Here is a 14,406-nt window from a genome sequence, read left to right as displayed (position 1 = left end):
AGGAGTCAGGCGCAGGACTGCAGATATGAGTAAATAAACATATTTTACTCAACATAATATAAATGCAATACAAAAACAGAGCCCGCAATAACGGACCTTCTTACATAGAAACAATCACTCACAAACAAACATGGGGGAACAGAGGGTTAAATAATGAACAGGTAATTGGCTAGAAGGCCGGTGACGTCGACCGCCGAACGCCACCCGAACAAGGAGATGGACCGACTTCGGCGGAAGTTGTGACACTGCGACCTGGCCAAGATAAAGCAAAGCAGTTCGACACAAACAACAACACAGAGTTACACCTGGAATAAACAAACATACAGCCAATAATTGTAAAGGAGTGCGTAACTGGCTGCAGAGAAGTCAGGCGCAGGAGAGCAGAAATTGGGAGCAAACGGAGCCCTTTATTGAGGCGAACAAAACACGGCACTCAGAAAACTAAACACACACGGGTTACACACACGGGTTACAACCCAGCGCAAACCAGCCTGGAGTACAAATACATTTGCATATAACAATTCCACATACAGACATGGGGGGAAACAGGGGGTTATATGCAAGACGAGTAATGAGGGAATGTAAACCAGGTGTGCGGGAAAGCAAGGCAAAACAAACAGAAAATGAAATGTGGATCGGCGATGGCTAGGAGACCGGTGACGTCGACCGCCGAACGTCGCCCGAACAAGGAGAGGGACCGACCTCGGCGGAAGTTGTGACAATAATACAATAGAAAATAAAGAAAGTCTATATACCTTATATATATCTCTAGACTGGTTTACATGAATCATTTATATTATATTACATATTAAGTTGCATATTATTATTTCTGTTAAATAATGACTGGCCCTTAGATTAGATTAGTGTACTGACACATCCACAGTCTTCAGTTCTGAAGTCACTGCAGTCACTAACCGGAACTTCTCTAAGTCCCACACACACAAATAAGATTTGGTCACATGTAACTTGCTGTTTGCAGGGTTCTGTCAGGTATGGAACCCAGTAGGGTTCTGTCAGGTATAAAACCCAGCAGGGTTCAGTCAAGTCTGAAACCCAGCAGGGTTCTGTCAGGTATGGAACCCAGGAGTTTTCTGTCAGGTTTGGAACCCAGGAGGGTTCTGTCAGGTCTGAAACCCAGGAGGGTTCTGTCAAGTTTGAGACCCAGCAGGGTACTGTCAGGTATTGAAATGGAGGGTTCTGTCAGGTTTGGAACAGGAGGGTTCTGTCAGGTCTGAATCCCAGGACCGTTCTTTCAGATTTGAATACCAGCAGGGTACTGTCAGGTATGGGGATTGAGGTTTCTGTCACATCTGAAAACCAGGAGGGTTCTGTCAAGTTTGAGACCCAGCAGGGTACTGTCAGGTATGGAGATGGGGGGGTTCTGTCAGGTTTGAAACCCAGCAGGGTACTGTCAAGTAGGGAAATGGAGGGTTCTGTAAGGTCTGAAACCCAGGAGGGTTCTGTCAGGTATGGAAATGGAGGGTTCTGTCAGGTTTGAAACCCAGCAGGGTTCTGTCAGGTCTGAAACCCAGCAGGGTTCTGTCAGATTTGAAACCCAGCAGGTTTCTGTCAGGTATGGAACCCAGTAGGGTTCTGTCAGGTCTGAAACCCATGAGGGTTAATGCAGGTATGAAACCCAGCAGGGTTCTGTCAGGTCTGAAACCCAGTAGGGTTCTGTCAGGTCTGAAACCCAGTAGGGTTCTGTCAGATTTGAAACCCAGCAGGGTTCTGTCAGGTATGGAACAAGAGGGTCCTGTCAGGTCTGAAACCCAGCAGGTTTCTGTCAGGTATGGAACCCAGGAGGTTTCTGTCAGGTATGGAACCAAGTAGGTTTCTGTCAGTTTTAAAACCCAGGAGGGTTCTGTCAGATCTGAAACCCAGCAGGGTTCTGTCAGGTATGGAACCCAGGAGGGTTCTGTCAGGTATGGAACCCAGCAGGGTTCTGTCAGATTTGAAACCCAGCAGGGTTCTGTCAGGTATGGAACAAGAGGGTCCTGTCAGGTCTGAAACCCAGCAGGTTTCTGTCAGGTATGGAACCCAGGAGGTTTCTGTCAGGTATGGAACCAAGTAGGTTTCTGTCAGTTTTAAAACCCAGGAGGGTTCTGTCAGTTCTGAAACCCAGCAGGGTTCTGTCAGGTATGGAACCCAGGAGGGTTCTGTCAGGTCTAAAACCCAGCACGGTTCTGTCAGGTCTGAAACCCAGCAGGTTTCTGTCAGGTATTGAAATGGAGGGTTCTGTCAGGTCTGGAAAAGGAGGGTTCTGTCAGGTATGAAACCCAGCAGGGTTCTGTCAGGTATAAAACCCAGCAGAGTACTGTCAGGTATGGAAATGGAGGGTTCTGTAAGGTCTGAAACCCAGGAGGGTTCTGTCAGGTATGGAAATGGAGGGTTCTGTCAGGTCTGGAACAGGAGGGTTCTGTCAGGTCTGTAACCCAGCAGGGTTCTGTCAGGTCTGAACCCCAGCAGGGTTCTTTCAGGTATGGAACCCAGGAGGGTTCTGTCAGGTCTGAAACCCAGCAGGTTTCTGTCAGGTATGGAACACAGGAGGGTTCTGTCACTTCTGAAACCCAGGAGGGTTCTGTCAGGTATGGAACCCAAGAGGGTTCTGTCAGTTCTAAAACCCAGCAGGTTTCTGTCAGGTATGGAACACAGGAGGGTTCTGTCACTTCTGAAACCCAGGAGGGTTCTGTCAGGTATGGAACCCAAGAGGGTTCTGTCAGTTCTAAAACCCAGCAGGGTTCTGTCAGGTATGAAACACAGCAGGTTTCTGTCAGGTATGGAACCCAGGAGGTTTGTGTCAGTTCTGAAACCTAGGAGGGTTCTGTCAGTTCTGAAACCCAGCAGGGTTCTGTCAGGTATGGGGATGGAGGTTTCTGTCACGTCTGAAACCCAGGAGGGTTCTGTCAGTTCTGAAACCCAGCAGTGTTCTGTCAGGTATGGAACCCAGTAGGGTTCTGTCAGGTATAAAACCCAGCAGGGTTCTGTCAGGTCTGAAACCCAGGAGGGTTCTGTCAGGTCTGTAACCCAGCAGGGTTCTGTCAGGTCTGAACCCCAGCAGGGTTCTTTCAGGTATGGAACCCAGGAGGGTTCTGTCAGGTCTGAAACCCAGCAGGGTTCAGTCAGGTTTGGAACCCAGGAGGGTTCTGTCAGGTCTGAAACCCAGCAGGTTTCTGTCAGGTATGGAACACAGGAGGGTTCTGTCACTTCTGAAACCCAGGAGGGTTCTGTCAGGTATGGAACCCAGGAGGGTTCTGTCAGTTCTAAAACCCAGCAGGGTTCTGTCAGGTATGAAACACAGCAGGTTTCTGTCAGGTATGGAACCCAGGAGGTTTGTGTCAGTTCTGAAACCTAGGAGGGTTCTGTCAGTTCTGAAACCCAGCAGGGTTCTGTCAGGTATGGGGATGGAGATTTCTGTCACGTCTGAAACCCAGGAGGGTTCTGTCAGTTCTGAAACCCAGCAGTGTTCTGTCAGGTATGGAACCCAGTAGGGTTCTGTCAGGTATAAAACCCAGCAGGGTTCTGTCAAGTCTGAACCCAGGAGGGTTCTGTCAGGTCTGTAACCCAGCAGGGTTCTGTCAGGTCTGAACCCCAGCAGGGTTCTTTCAGGTATGGAACCCAGGAGGGTTCTGTCAAACCCAGCAAGTCTGAAACCCAGCAGGGTTCTGTCAGGTTTGAAACCCAGCAGGGTTCTGTCAGGTATGGAACCCAGCAGGTTCTGTCAGGTCTGAAACCCAGGAGGGTTCTGTCAGGTATGGAACCCAGGAGGGTTCTGTCAGGTATAAAACCCAGCAGGGTTCTGTCAGTTCTGAAACCCAGCAGGGTTCTGTCAGGTATGAAACCCAGCAGGTTTCTGTCAGGTATGGAACCCAGGAGGGTTCTGTCAGGTCTGAAACCCAAGGGTTCTGTCAGTTCTGAAACCCATCAGGGTTCTGTCAGGTATGGAACCCAGTAGGGTTCTGTCAGGTCTGAAACCCAGCAGGGTCTGTCAGGTCTGGAACCCAGCAGGGTTCTGTCAGGTATGGAACCCAGCAGGGTTCTGTCAGGTATAAAACCCAGGAGGGTTCTGTCAGGTATAAAACCCAGGAGGGTTCTGTCAGTCTGGAACCCAGCAGGGTTCTGTCAGGTATGGAACCCAGGAGGGTTCTGTCAGGTCTGAAACCCAGGAGGGTTCTTGTCAGGTTTGGAACCCAGCAGGGTCAGATATTGAAATGGAGGGTTCTGTCAGGTTTGGAAAAGGAGGGTTCTGTCAGGTCTGAAACCCAGGAACATTCTTTCAGGTTTGAACACCAGCAGGGTACTGTCAGGTATGGGGATGGAGGTTTCTGTCACGTCTGAAACCCAGGAGGGTTCTGTCAAGTTTGAGACCCAGCAGGGTACTGTCAGGTACGGAGTTCGGTGGGGTTCTGTCAGGTCTGGAACCCAGCAGGGTTCTGTCAGGTCTGGAACAGTAGGTTTCTGTCAGGTCTGAAATCCAGCAGGGTACTGTCAGGTATGGAAATGGAGGGTTCTGTAAGGTCTGAAACCCAGGAGGGTACTGTCAGGTATGGAAATGGAGGGTTCTGTCAGGTTTGAAACACAGCAGGGTTCTGTCAGGTCTGAAACCCATGAGGGTTAATGCAGGTATGAAACCCAGCAGGGTTCTGTCAGGTCTGAAACCCAGCAGGGTTCTATCAGATTTGAAACCCAGCAAGGTTCTGTCAGGTATGGAACAAGAGGGTTCTGTCAGGTCTGAAACCGAGCAGGTTTCTGTCAGGTATGGAACCCAGGAGGTTTCTGTCAGTTTTAAAACCCAGGAGGGTTCTGTCAGTTCTGAAACCCAGCAGGGTTCTGTCAGGTATGGAACCCAGGAGGGTTCTGTCAGGTCTGAAACCCAGGAGGTTTCTGTCAGTTTTAAAACCAAAGCAGGGTTCTGTCAGTTCTGAAACCCAGCAGGGTTCTGTCACGTTTGGAACCCAGGAGGGTTCTGTCAGGTCTGAAACCCAGGAGGGTTCTGTCAGGTCCTGAAATGGATGGTTCTGTCAGGTTTGGAACAGGAGTGTTCTGTCAGGTCTGAAACCCAGGAGGGTTCTGTCAGGTTTGAAACCCAGCAGCGTACTGTCAGGTCTGAAACCCAGGACGGATCTGTCAGGTTTGAAACCCAAAAGCGTACTGTCAGGTATGGAGATGGAGGTTTCTGTCAGGTCTGAAACCCAGGAGCGTTCTATCAGGTTTGAGACCCAGCAGGGTACTGTCAGGTTATGGAAATGGAGTGTTCTGTCAGTTCTGAAACCCGGGAGGGTTCTGTCAGGTCTAAAACCCAGCAGGGTTCTGTCAGGTCTGGAACAGGAGGGTTCTGTCAGGTCTGAAACCCATGAGGGTTCTGTCAGGTCTGAAACCCAGCAGGTTCTGTCAGGTATGGAAATGGAGGGTTCTGTCAGGTTTGAAACCCAGCAGGGTTCTGTCAGGTCTGAAACCCATGAGGGTTATGTCAGGTATGAACCCAGCAGGGTTCTGTCAGGTCTGAAACCCAGCAGGGTTCTGTCAGGTCTGAAACCCAGTAGGGTTCTGTCAGGTCTGAAACCCAAGCAGGGTTCTGTCAGATTTGAAACCCAGCAGGGTTCTGTCAGGTATGGAACCACGGAGGGTTCTGTCAGGGCTGGAAATGGAGGGTTCTGTCAGGTCTGAAACCCAGCAGGGTTCTGTCAGGTCTAGAACAGGAGGGTTCTGTCAGGTCTGAAACACATGAGGGTTCTGTCAGGTCTGAAACCCAGCAGGTTCTGTCAGGTATGGAAATGGAGGGTTCTGTCAGGTTTGAAACCCAGCAGGGTTCTGTCAGGTCTGAAACCCATGAGGGTTATGTCAGGTATGAACCCAGCAGGGTTCTGTCAGGTCTGAAACCCAGCAGGGTTCTGTCAGGTCTGAAACCCAGTAGGGTTCTGTCAGGTCTGAAACCCAGCAGGGTTCTGTCAGATTTGAAACCCAGCAGGGTTCTGTCAGGTATGGAACCCCGGAGGGTTCTGTCAGGTCTGGAAATGGAGGGTTCTGTCAGGTCTGAAACCCAGCAGGTTTCTGTCAGGTATGGAACCCAGGAGGTTTCTGTCAGTTTTAAAACCCAGGAGGGTTGTCAGGTATGGAACCCAGGAGGGTTCTGTCAGGTCTGGAACCCAGGAGGGTTCTGTCAGGTTTGGAACCCAGGAGGCTTCTGTCAGGTTTGAAACCCAGGAGGGTACTGTCAGGTATGTAGATGGAGGTTTCTGTCAGGTCTGAAACCCAGGAGGGTTCTATAGGGTTTGAGACCCAGCAGGGTACTGTCAGGTTATGGAAATGGAGTGTTCTGTCAGGTCTGAAACCCAGCAGGGTTCTGTCAGGTCTGAAACCCAGTAGGGTTCTGTCAGGTCTGAAACCCAGCAGGGTTCTGTCAGATTTGAAACCCAGCAGGGTTCTGTCAGGTATGGAACCCCGGAGGGTTCTGTCAGGTCTGGAAATGGAGGGTTCTGTCAGGTCTGAAACCCAGCAGGTTTCTGTCAGGTATGGAACCCAGGAGGTTTCTGTCAGTTTTAAAACCCAGGAGGGTTGTCAGGTATGGAACCCAGGAGGGTTCTGTCAAGTCTGAAACCCAGCAAGGTTCAGTCAGGTTTGGAACCCAGGAGGGTTCTGTCAGGTCTGAAACCCAGCAGGTTTCTGTCAGGTATGGAACACAGGAGGGTTCTGTCACTTCTGAAACCCAGGAGGGTTCTGTCAGGTATGGAACCCAAGAGGGTTCTGTCAGTTCTAAAACCCAGCAGGGTTCTGTCAGGTATGAAACACAGCAGGTTTCTGTCAGGTATGGAACCCAGGAGGTTTGTGTCAGGTCTGAAACCTAAGAGGGTTCTGTCAGTTCTGAAACCCATCAGGGTTCTGTCAGGTATGGAACCCAGTAGGGTTCTGTCAGGTATAAAACCCAGCAGGGTTCTGTCAAGTCTGAATCCCAGCAGGCTTCTGTCAGGTATGGAACCCAGCAGGGTTCTGTCAGGTATGGAACCCAGCAGGGTTCAGTCAGGTATAAAACCCAGGAGGGTTCTGTCAAGTCTGAAACCCAGCAGGTTTCAGTCAGGTATGGAACCCAGGAGGGTTCTGTCAGGTCTGAAACCCAGGAGGGTTCTTGTCAGGTTTGGAACCCAGCAGGGTACTGTCAGATATTGAAATGGAGGGTTCTGTCAGGTTTGGAAAAGGAGGGTTCTGTCAGGTCTGAAACCCAGGAACATTCTTTCAGGTTTGAACACCAGCAGGGTACTGTCAGGTATGGGGATGGAGGTTTCTGTCACGTCTGAAACCCAGGAGGGTTCTGTCAAGTTTGAGACCCAGCAGGGTACTGTCAGGTACGGAGTTCGGTGGGGTTCTGTCAGGTCTGGAACCCAGCAGGGTTCTGTCAGGTCTGGAACAGTAGGTTTCTGTCAGGTCTGAAATCCAGCAGGGTACTGTCAGGTATGGAAATGGAGGGTTCTGTAAGGTCTGAAACCCAGGAGGGTACTGTCAGGTATGGAAATGGAGGGTTCTGTCAGGTTTGAAACACAGCAGGGTTCTGTCAGGTCTGAAACCCATGAGGGTTAATGCAGGTATGAAACCCAGCAGGGTTCTGTCAGGTCTGAAACCCAGCAGGGTTCTATCAGATTTGAAACCCAGCAAGGTTCTGTCAGGTATGGAACAAGAGGGTTCTGTCAGGTCTGAAACCGAGCAGGTTTCTGTCAGGTATGGAACCCAGGAGGTTTCTGTCAGTTTTAAAACCCAAGGAGGGTTCTGTCAGTTCTGAAACCCAGCAGGGTTCTGTCAGGTATGGAACCCAGGAGGGTTCTGTCAGGTCTGAAACCCAGGAGGTTTCTGTCAGTTTTAAAACCAAAGCAGGGTTCTGTCAGTTCTGAAACCCAGCAGGGTTCTGTCACGTTTGGAACCCAGGAGGGTTCTGTCAGGTCTGAAACCCAGGAGGGTTCTGTCAGGTCCTGAAATGGATGGTTCTGTCAGGTTTGGAACAGGAGTGTTCTGTCAGGTCTGAAACCCAGGAGGGTTCTGTCAGGTTTGAAACCCAGCAGCGTACTGTCAGGTCTGAAACCCAGGACGGATCTGTCAGGTTTGAAACCCAACAGCGTACTGTCAGGTATGGAGATGGAGGTTTCTGTCAGGTCTGAAACCCAGGAGCGTTCTATCAGGTTTGAGACCCAGCAGGGTACTGTCAGGTTATGGAAATGGAGTGTTCTGTCAGTTCTGAAACCCGGGAGGGTTCTGTCAGGTCTAAAACCCAGCAGGGTTCTGTCAGGTCTGGAACAGGAGGGTTCTGTCAGGTCTGAAACCCATGAGGGTTCTGTCAGGTCTGAAACCCAGCAGGTTCTGTCAGGTATGGAAATGGAGGGTTCTGTCAGGTTTGAAACCCAGCAGGGTTCTGTCAGGTCTGAAACCCATGAGGGTTATGTCAGGTATGAACCCAGCAGGGTTCTGTCAGGTCTGAAACCCAGCAGGGTTCTGTCAGGTCTGAAACCCAGTAGGGTTCTGTCAGGTCTGAAACCCAGCAGGGTTCTGTCAGATTTGAAACCCAGCAGGGTTCTGTCAGGTATGGAACCACGGAGGGTTCTGTCAGGTCTGGAAATGGAGGGTTCTGTCAGGTCTGAAACCCAGCAGGGTTCTGTCAGGTCTAGAACAGGAGGGTTCTGTCAGGTCTGAAACAAATGAGGGTTCTGTCAGGTCTGAAACCCAGCAGGTTCTGTCAGGTATGGAAATGGAGGGTTCTGTCAGGTTTGAAACCCAGCAGGGTTCTGTCAGGTCTGAAACCCATGAGGGTTATGTCAGGTATGAACCCAGCAGGGTTCTGTCAGGTCTGAAACCCAGCAGGGTTCTGTCAGGTCTGAAACCCAGTAGGGTTCTGTCAGGTCTGAAACCCAGCAGGGTTCTGTCAGATTTGAAACCCAGCAGGGTTCTGTCAGGTATGGAACCCCGGAGGGTTCTGTCAGGTCTGGAAATGGAGGGTTCTGTCAGGTCTGAAACCCAGCAGGTTTCTGTCAGGTATGGAACCCAGGAGGTTTCTGTCAGTTTTAAAACCCAGGAGGGTTGTCAGGTATGGAACCCAGGAGGGTTCTGTCAGGTCTGGAACCCAGGAGGGTTCTGTCAGGTTTGGAACCCAGGAGGCTTCTGTCAGGTTTGAAACCCAGGAGGGTACTGTCAGGTATGTAGATGGAGGTTTCTGTCAGGTCTGAAACCCAGGAGGGTTCTATAGGGTTTGAGACCCAGCAGGGTACTGTCAGGTTATGGAAATGGAGTGTTCTGTCAGGTCTGAAACCCGGGAGGGTTCTGTCAGGTCTGGAACCCTGAAGGGTTCTGTCAGGTCTGTAACCCATCAGGGTTCTGTCAGGTCTGGAACCCAGCAGGGTTCTGTCAGGTTTGGAACAGGAGTGTTCTGTCAGGCCTGAAACCCAGGAGGGTTCTATCAGGTTTGAAACTCAGCAGCGTACTGTCAGGTCTGAAACCCAGGACGGTTCTGTCAGGTTTGAAACCCAGCAGCGTTCTTTCAGGTATGGAGATGGAGGTTTCTGTCAGGTCTGAAACCCAGGAGGGTTCTATCGGGTTTGAGACCCAGCAGGGTACTGTCAGGTTATGGAAATGGAGTGTTCTGTCAGGTCTGAAACCCGGGAGGGTTCTGTCAGGTCTGGAACCCTGCAGGGTTCTGTCAGGTCTGTAACCCAGCAGGGTTCTGTCAGGTCTGGAACCCAGCAGGGTTCTGTCAGGTTTGGAACAGGAGTGTTCTGTCAGGCCTGAAACCCAGGAGGGTTCTATCAGGTTTGAAACTCAGCAGCGTACTGTCAGGTCTGAAACCCAGGACGGTTCTGTCAGGTTTGAAACCCAGCAGCGTTCTTTCAGGTATGGAGATGGAGGTTTCTGTCAGGTCTGAAACCCAGGAGGGTTCTATCAGGTTTGAGACCCAGCAGGGTACTGTCAGGTTATGGAAATGGAGTGTTCTGTCAGGTCTGAAACCCGGGAGGGTTCAGTCTGGTCTGAAACCCAGCAGGGTTCTGTCAGGTATGGAATTGGAGGGTTCTGTCAGGTTTGAAACCCAACAGGTTTCTGTCAGGTTTGAAACCCAGCAGGTTTCTGTCAGGTATGGAACCCAGGACGGTTCTGTCAGGTCTGAAACGCAGCAGGGTTCTGTCAGGTCTGAAACCCGGGAGGGTTTTGTCAGGTTTGAAACCCAGCAGGGTAGAGTCAGGTATTGAAATGGAGGTTTCTGTCAGGTATGGAACCCAGGAGGGTTCTGTCAGGTCTGAAACGCAGCAGGGTTCTGTCAGGTATGGAACCCAGTAGGGTTCTGTCAGGTCTAAAACCCAGCAGGGTTCTGTCAGGTCTGAAACCCAGGAGGGTTATGTCAGGTCTGAAACCCAGGAGGGTTCTGTCAGGTTTGGAACCCAGGAGGGTTCTGTAAGGTCTGAAACCCAGGACGGTTTTGTCAGGTTTGAAACCCAGCAGGGTACTGTCAGATATTGAAATGGAGGGTTCTGTCAGGTTTGGAACAGGAGGGTTCTGTCAGGTCTGGAACAGTAGGTTTCTGTCATGTCTGAAACCCAGCAGGGTTCTGTCAGGTTTGAAACCCAGCAGGGTACTGTCAGGTATGGAAATGGAGGGTTCTGTAAGGTCTGAAACCCAGGAGGGTTCTGTCAGGTATGGAAATGGAAGGTTCTGTCAGGTTTGAAACCCAGCAGGGTTCTGTCATTTCTGAAACCCATGAGGGTTATGTCAGGTATGAAACCCAGCAGGGTTCTGTCAGGTCTGAAACCCAGCAGGGTACTGTCAGGTCTGAAACCCAGTAGGGTTCTGTCAGGTCTGAAACCCAGCAGGGTTCTGTCAGGTCTGGAAATGGAGGGTTCTGTCAGGTCTGGAACAGGAGGGTTCTGTCAGGTCTGAAACCCAGCAGGTTTCTGTCAAGTATGGAACCCAGGAGGTTTCTGTCAGTTTTAAAACCCAGGAGGGTTCTGTCAGGTCTGAAACCCATGAGGGTTCTGTCAGGTCTGAAACCCAGGAGTGTTCTGTCAGGTCTGAAACCCAGCAGGGTTCTGTCAGGTCTGAAACCCAGCAGGGTTCTGTCAGGTCTGAAACCCAGGAGGGTACAGTCAGGTTTGAAATCCAGCAGGGTTCTGTCAGGTCTGTAACCCAGCAGGGTTCTGTCAGGTCTGGAACCCAGCAGGGTTCTGTCAGGTCTGAACCCCAGCAGTGTTCTGTCAGGTATGGAACCCAGGAGGTTTCAGTCAGGTCTGAAACCCAGGAGGGTTCTGTCAGGTCTGAAACCCAGGAGGATTTTGTCAGGTTTGAAACCCAGCAGGGTACAGTCAGGTATTGAAATGGAGGGTTCTGTCAGGTTTGGAACAGGAGTGTTCTGTCAGGTCTGAAACCCAGGAGGGTTCTGTCAGGTTTGGAACCCAGGAGGGTTCTGCCAGGTCTGAAACCCAGGAGGGTAAAGTCAGGTTTGAAACCCAGCAGGGTATTGTCAGGTACTGAAATGGAGGGTTCTGTCAGGTTTGGAACAGGAGTGTTCTGTCAGGTCTGAAACCCAGGAGGGTTCTATCAGGTTTGAGACCCAGCAGGGTACTGTCAGGTCTGGAACAGGAGGGTTCTGTCAGGTGTGAAACCCAGCAGGGTTCTGTCAGGTTTGAAACCCAGCAGGTTTCTGTCAGGTATGGAACCCAGGAGGGTTCTGTCAGGTCTGAAACCCAGGAGGGTTCTGTCAGGTCTGAAACCCAGGAGGGTTCTGTCAGGTCTGAAACGCAGCAGGGTTCTGTCAGGTCTGGAACCCAGGAGGGTTTTGTCAGGTTTGAAATCCAGCAGGGTAGAGTCAGGTATTGAAATGGAGGGTTCTGTCAGGTTTGGGACAGGAGTGTTCTGTCAGTTCTGAAACCCAGCAGGGTTCTGTCAGGTATGGAACCCAGTAGGGTTCTGTCAGGTCTGAAACCCAGGAGGGTACTGTCAGGTCTGAAACCCAGCAGGGTACTGTCAGGTATGAAACCCAGGAGGGTTCTGTCAGGTCTGAAACCCAGCAGGGTTCTGTCAGGTTTGGAACAGGAGTGTTCTGTCAGGCCTGAAACCCAGGAGGGTTCTATCAGGTTTGAAACTCAGCAGCGTACTGTCAGGTCTGAAACCCAGGACGGTTCTGTCAGGTTTGAAACCCAGCAGCGTTCTTTCAGGTATGGAGATGGAGGTTTCTGTCAGGTCTGAAACCCAGGAGGGTTCTATCGGGTTTGAGACCCAGCAGGGTACTGTCAGGTTATGGAAATGGAGTGTTCTGTCAGGTCTGAAACCCGGGAGGGTTCTGTCAGGTCTGGAACCCTGCAGGGTTCTGTCAGGTCTGTAACCCAGCAGGGTTCTGTCAGGTCTGGAACCCAGCAGGGTTCTGTCAGGTTTGGAACAGGAGTGTTCTGTCAGGCCTGAAACCCAGGAGGGTTCTATCAGGTTTGAAACTCAGCAGCGTACTGTCAGGTCTGAAACCCAGGACGGTTCTGTCAGGTTTGAAACCCAGCAGCGTTCTTTCAGGTATGGAGATGGAGGTTTCTGTCAGGTCTGAAACCCAGGAGGGTTCTATCAGGTTTGAGACCCAGCAGGGTACTGTCAGGTTATGGAAATGGAGTGTTCTGTCAGGTCTGAAACCCGGGAGGGTTCAGTCTGGTCTGAAACCCAGCAGGGTTCTGTCAGGTATGGAATTGGAGGGTTCTGTCAGGTTTGAAACCCAACAGGTTTCTGTCAGGTTTGAAACCCAGCAGGTTTCTGTCAGGTATGGAACCCAGGACGGTTCTGTCAGGTCTGAAACGCAGCAGGGTTCTGTCAGGTCTGAAACCCGGGAGGGTTTTGTCAGGTTTGAAACCCAGCAGGGTAGAGTCAGGTATTGAAATGGAGGTTTCTGTCAGGTATGGAACCCAGGAGGGTTCTGTCAGGTCTGAAACGCAGCAGGGTTCTGTCAGGTATGGAACCCAGTAGGGTTCTGTCAGGTCTAAAACCCAGCAGGGTTCTGTCAGGTCTGAAACCCAGGAGGGTTATGTCAGGTCTGAAACCCAGGAGGGTTCTGTCAGGTTTGGAACCCAGGAGGGTTCTGTAAGGTCTGAAACCCAGGACGGTTTTGTCAGGTTTGAAACCCAGCAGGGTACTGTCAGATATTGAAATGGAGGGTTCTGTCAGGTTTGGAACAGGAGGGTTCTGTCAGGTCTGGAACAGTAGGTTTCTGTCATGTCTGAAACCCAGCAGGGTTCTGTCAGGTTTGAAACCCAGCAGGGTACTGTCAGGTATGGAAATGGAGGGTTCTGTAAGGTCTGAAACCCAGGAGGGTTCTGTCAGGTATGGAAATGGAAGGTTCTGTCAGGTTTGAAACCCAGCAGGGTTCTGTCATTTCTGAAACCCATGAGGGTTATGTCAGGTATGAAACCCAGCAGGGTTCTGTCAGGTCTGAAACCCAGCAGGGTACTGTCAGGTCTGAAACCCAGTAGGGTTCTGTCAGGTCTGAAACCCAGCAGGGTTCTGTCAGGTCTGGAAATGGAGGGTTCTGTCAGGTCTGGAACAGGAGGGTTCTGTCAGGTCTGAAACCCAGCAGGTTTCTGTCAAGTATGGAACCCAGGAGGTTTCTGTCAGTTTTAAAACCCAGGAGGGTTCTGTCAGGTCTGAAACCCATGAGGGTTCTGTCAGGTCTGAAACCCAGGAGTGTTCTGTCAGGTCTGAAACCCAGCAGGGTTCTGTCAGGTCTGAAACCCAGCAGGGTTCTGTCAGGTCTGAAACCCAGGAGGGTACAGTCAGGTTTGAAATCCAGCAGGGTTCTGTCAGGTCTGTAACCCAGCAGGGTTCTGTCAGGTCTGGAACCCAGCAGGGTTCTGTCAGGTCTGAACCCCAGCAGTGTTCTGTCAGGTATGGAACCCAGGAGGTTTCAGTCAGGTCTGAAACCCAGGAGGGTTCTGTCAGGTCTGAAACCCAGGAGGATTTTGTCAGGTTTGAAACCCAGCAGGGTACAGTCAGGTATTGAAATGGAGGGTTCTGTCAGGTTTGGAACAGGAGTGTTCTGTCAGGTCTGAAACCCAGGAGGGTTCTGTCAGGTTTGGAACCCAGGAGGGTTCTGCCAGGTCTGAAACCCAGGAGGGTAAAGTCAGGTTTGAAACCCAGCAGGGTATTGTCAGGTACTGAAATGGAGGGTTCTGTCAGGTTTGGAACAGGAGTGTTCTGTCAGGTCTGAAACCCAGGAGGGTTCTATCAGGTTTGAGACCCAGCAGGGTACTGTCAGGTCTGGAACAGGAGGGTTCTGTCAGGTCTGAAACCCAGCAGGGTTCTGTCAGGTATGGAAATGGAGGGTTCTGTCAGGTGTGAAACCCAGCAGGGTTCTGTCAGGTTTGAAACCCAGCAGGTTTCTGTCAGGTATGGAACCCAGGAGGGTTCTGTCAGGTC

The sequence above is a fragment of the Oncorhynchus masou genome, chromosome 5 (genome assembly GCF_036934945.1).
Source record: "Oncorhynchus masou masou isolate Uvic2021 chromosome 5, UVic_Omas_1.1, whole genome shotgun sequence".
Lineage (NCBI taxonomy): Eukaryota > Metazoa > Chordata > Actinopteri > Salmoniformes > Salmonidae > Oncorhynchus > Oncorhynchus masou.
This window is presented reverse-complemented; position numbering follows the sequence as displayed.